This window comes from Zingiber officinale, chromosome 9A (assembly GCF_018446385.1).
Source record: "Zingiber officinale cultivar Zhangliang chromosome 9A, Zo_v1.1, whole genome shotgun sequence".
Classification (NCBI taxonomy): Eukaryota; Viridiplantae; Streptophyta; class Magnoliopsida; order Zingiberales; family Zingiberaceae; genus Zingiber; species Zingiber officinale.
Window position 1 is genome coordinate 78,204,925 of NC_056002.1, and position 5,069 is coordinate 78,209,993.

General features: G+C 40.3%; 1 long non-coding RNA gene across 1 annotated transcript; it reads right to left on the bottom strand.

Moving 5' to 3' along the window:
* Nucleotides 1–3,871: 3,871 nt before the first annotated feature.
* On the bottom strand, nucleotides 3,872–4,809 carry LOC122021744. Its single transcript, XR_006122627.1, has 3 exons — nucleotides 4,739–4,809; nucleotides 4,228–4,302; nucleotides 3,872–3,928 (listed from the first exon to the last, which is right to left on the bottom strand). It is a non-coding gene; the product is annotated as an uncharacterized LOC122021744 (long non-coding RNA).
* Between the last annotated feature and the right edge of the window lie 260 nt (nucleotides 4,810–5,069).

A 5,069-nucleotide genomic window follows, 5' to 3' on the forward strand; every position in this document is an offset into this window, starting at 1 on the left:
GTTAAATCAATAAGCCCGATGAGTTGGGAAATAGTACCATTTATATGGTGTGTTGTTGATTATAAAAGAAATTGTGTCCTATTTATTTAGGTTGATGATGTCCCCTTGAGGAGCTCATAAGGATTATTATGTAAACCCTACAAGTGGACTTAGTCTGACATGATAATAAGGTTGAGTGGTACTACTCTTGGAGCTAGATGTTAATTAATTGAGTTGTCAGTAACTCATTTAATTAACGGGCATACGATATCTTAAACATAGAGAGATTAACGCACTCATGATAAGAAGGAGCTCATATTATAATATGAGATTGGTGCGGTAGTTCAATAATAACTCTTTAGTGGTATGAGTTATTATTGATGAACTTCAGTTGGGTGTTCGGGTCGAACACAAGAAACTCAAGTCCATTAGGAGGCCAAAACCAATTCCTCCTTTCGCTCCCTATTATAGCCTCGCATTTACTTGTTTGATTTTGTTTCCTACCCAAGAAAGGGGCCGCCCAAGCCTTGCTTGGTGTCCAAGCAAGGGCCGGTCAAACCAAAAGGAAAGAAAAGAAAAGGAAGAGAAAAGAAAAGAAAAAAAAAAAGGAAGAGATAAGAAAAAAAAAAGGAGATTTTTTCTCAACAGAATGAGAGATTTTTCTAAAAAGAATTATGTTAATTCTTTGTTAGAAATTTTCTAAAAAGAATTATATTAATTTTTTCCTAAGAATTTTTTCTAAAAAGAATGATGTTAATTCTTTTCTAGAGATTTTTCTAAAAAAAAATTATGTTAATATTTCTCCTCTTTTATCTAGTGCCAATGATTATAAAAAGGGAAGAGGCCATGCCACCATAACCTAATCTCTCTTGAGTTGTTTTCCCTTGCTTGTGGCCGACACCTCATCTCTTCTTTTCTCTCTTTTCTTTTCCCCTAGGGCCGGCGCCCACCTCCTCTCTTCCTCTTGGCAGGTGCTCCACCTTCTCATCTCTTCCTCCCTTTCCTCCCTCTAGGGCCGGTGCATATCTCCTTTGGTGGCCGGAGCTTGGAGGAGAAGAAGAAGAAGAGAAGAACCACCCTAGGTGGTAGGTAGTTTGGAGGAGAAGAAGAAGAAGAAGGCACCCCTTTTCTTTGCATCTTTTGGTGGTAGGAAGCTTGGAAACAAAAGAAGGTTCGGGTGGTTTGTCTTGGTAGATTGTCGCCCACACGACGTCCAAGAAGAGGAGAGGAATACAATAGAAGATTAAGAGGTCTTTGTCTACAAAAAAAGGTACAACTAGCTATTTATTCTGCAGCGCAACTAGTTATGTTTTCTTTGTATGGATCCTGAACACCAACACAAGAGGCAAGCAATCTTGTGCTTCGATCAAGGTGCATTTTGGTTAATCAAGGACTTGCTTGATTGATCAAACACATGTCTGATTGAGCATGTAGGTTGCTCTGAAAAGTTCTGTGTATGTACAAAATTTTGTACAGGGGTTTTACACAGAACGTAATTCCAGCACCAACAATTAGTATCAGAGCTTTTGAAAAGTGTTCTGCCTCTGCGATATTTGGTTTTCGCTTACCTTTGCATTAGTCATAAATAACTTTGCAAAATTCCTTTTTATCTTACTTTATTTACTAGTTGCTTAACGTCATTTATATAATAAGTGTGCTACTAATCTGAGTTGAAGATCAAGGAATGGTTTATATTTGTATTTCAGACAATTCTACCCCTCTTGTTGGTTCCGTTGCGCCAACAAGTGGTATCAGAGTCCAATCACCGACTGAAATCACCAAAATTTGAGGGAGAATTTGCGTCCTGGAAGAAACGAATATTCTTCAAAACCAATTTGAAATATTGCTAATAATTAAATACAGTTTTGTAACTCCAAAATCCCCCCAAGGAGAAGATAAAGAAGAATATCAGTGGACCAAGAAGGAGTAAGCAGATTTCATAACAAACGGGCGAGCCGAGTTCCACCTACTTAGCGTACTTCCACCCCAGGAAGTAAATCGAATCGGAGAGTACAACTTAGCAAAGAAATTTTGGGAGAAGTTCCTGCAACTGCACGAAGGAACTTTCGAAACAAAGCTTGCGAGATGAGACGTGCTCCAGAATCAACCGATGAACCTCCAGATGAAAGAAGGAGAGTTAGTAGCACAACTACACGAAAGACTCAAAGAGCTAATCACCAGTTTATCAAAACTTGGAGAAACGGTAATGAATCAGGATGCACAAAGGTATACATTAAATGTCTTCCCAAAAACACCTAAATGTACATCTATAGTAGACTCCTACTATATATCCAAGGATCTCGAGGTAAGTACTTTAGAAAGTCTTTTGTCTACTTTCGAATTACACGAATCTCGGTGTGCAAGACAAAGAAAAGGACCGAGTCAGAACGTTACCCTGAAGACAAGAACAAACGATTCAGATTCCGAAGAATCAATTGATGAAAGCAAAGCAGCCCTAATGGTAAGGAAGTTCAATAAATTTATTCGATCTAATAAATTTAAATCACAAACAAAGAGGGATTACCGATGTCACGCCCCGGAGGAGTCCCTGTCCGAGAAAATTTCGGCAGCATCTCCCCTGTACGGCGGACAATCAAAAATTTCTACAAGCACTCTCTGGCTGACACAATCACGCAGTAATAATACTCTGACTCGAAATTCACCCTACTCCACTACACTCGTAAAGCTCAAATCCGACAAACTTACCTCTTCTGCCGTCCAGGCAGGCATGTAGTAGAATAAAACCAAATCCAATTTCATCGACATCATAAAATCCATACAACGTCCATAGGTGGAATAAATCTAAAACATAACAAGTTTTAAATAGTCTAGAACAGAAAAGAAACCAAAACGGAAACCAAATCCTATCCTCGAGGTCTGCAGGGACCAGCAACTGGAACTCTCTCCTGACAGCATCAACCTGAAAATATCAACAATGGAGGCGGGGTGAGTCCAACACTCAGCAGGTACAATTGATATGCAAAGTAAAGAAATAACACCTAACACTAATCATGCGTACAGTCTCCTGATATAAGAAAGATATAAATATGTACCTGAAGTAAACAGGAGAATGTACTAACCAGTCCCGAGTATAAGGTCAAACAGTCGAGTGGTATAGGAATCACATGCATGTCAAACATAGGCATCCAAACAATATGCAGCATATAAATGCAACAAACAAACACAAGCAATAAATGCATCATGCATATGATGCCAATGATGCGTCCTGGTCACCCCGTCATCTCATACAAAAGTGAGGCCGAGTGGGTAGAGCTGTGACACCACCACTCGATGAGTGACCGAGTGGACGGGATCCGAGTACACCTATCCTCCTACCCCAAATCATAGATGGGGAGCGCAATGCTCTCAACTCCCGGTACACAATGACGGGAGGAATCCCTGCCGGATAACACGTTGTGTCACACTACCCATGAGCGGACCAACGGTGCCTAACAGAGTCCCTGCTGCAACACCATGAGGGGTGGTGTGTGCAGATCCATGTAACTGGCGATGTGCTCAACAATAATGGAGCGGACTATCGCACAGCATGCAATCATGCAAATGATGCATGGCAATAACCATATAAACATCCTGACCTAATCCATACATATATAAAAAATGCATCATAGGTCAACGAATCCAAAATAATCCAAAGGTATACAGAAGGTATAAAACCTAGGTCCTGAACATGGTAAAGCATGGTATATCACTACCCTATAAGCATGTATAAACAGGTAAAATATACCTGAGATGCAAAACCAATCAATCAATCAAGCATGTAAGATCTGGGTAGTGATTAACCGAAACAGATAAGAAACACAATTAATGCAACCTGTTAATTTAATTACTAAGCATATCAAATGACATAAGTCAAAAGTACCCGCCTCCAAAAAGAAAGGATCGTATCCGGTCCAAATCTGACGTCGAGATATCGTCTCGCGTCAAGGTCCTGTGTCAATCAATATATATTTTTATTTAGCTAACATTCATAAGAATTTAAATAGCTAAATAAAATCCACAAGACTAAATTAGGGAAAACCATAATCCGCACAATCTAAATCAATACACCCTAATTAAATCCCATGGTTAATTAGGGTTAGTTACCTTAACCCCAAACAAACCATTAGATAGTAATCCAAAGACCTAAATCCAATTACACCTGAACCTAAAACATGATCACCCACATGTTCCATTCTAAATTCATAAACCACATCAATTACAAAAGGTATTAAGATTCCTACATCATACCTCAAGTTCACAGCCATAAACAAGGTGGCTGCTGGAAATCCACCTCATTGCCCTAAAGCTTCTGTCGACAACTACCTAAGGAACAACAAAACATCCGTTCAGGTGTGCAATGCCATATTCTTGTAAGAATCCAGTATGAACAATTTCAACATCAAAACCAAGAATTATGTATAAACTAATTCCTTAACAACAGGGACACTAGTTAGCATCAAACAATACACCAAATCCATTAAAACTATTCCCAATTCGATAGTAACCAGTGGAACAAAATTTCAAACTAATTCGCTTAAATCCAAAATAAAATCAAGAAATCTAAACCTAGAAGAGATCCATATACTGAGCAGGAATAAATCTCAATCTCGGAAACTCAATTCGGCAGGGCATCTCTAACCATCCTGCACTCAACCTTGGAACCGTGCAACGAATCCGACAACCCTTCATAAGCCAAAACCGAAAAACAAAAAGAAAAATCCCCAAAGACAACAAGTGTGTCAAGAACACCCAAACTTACCTTCAATCGAGACTTCTATCACAGCAAGAAAAGGAAAATCAAAGATCCTTGGAACCCTAGTCGCCTCTTCACGCCAGTGATCGGGAGAAAGGGCGGCGGTGTCGCGAGCCCAACAGAGGAGGGCGAAGGTGTGCGGCGCGATGAGAGGAGAGGGATCTGGCGGCTCTTGCTCAAACGCTGGCGAGGAGGAAGAGAGAGGAAGAAGAAGCTTGGCCGGCGTTCGATCGGAGAGGAAGAGGTAACCGCCGGCGCTAGGAGGTTAGGGCACGGAGAATAGGCGCGTGTGGGTTCGGCGATGAAGAGGAACGGAGGAAACGAGAAATAAAGAAAA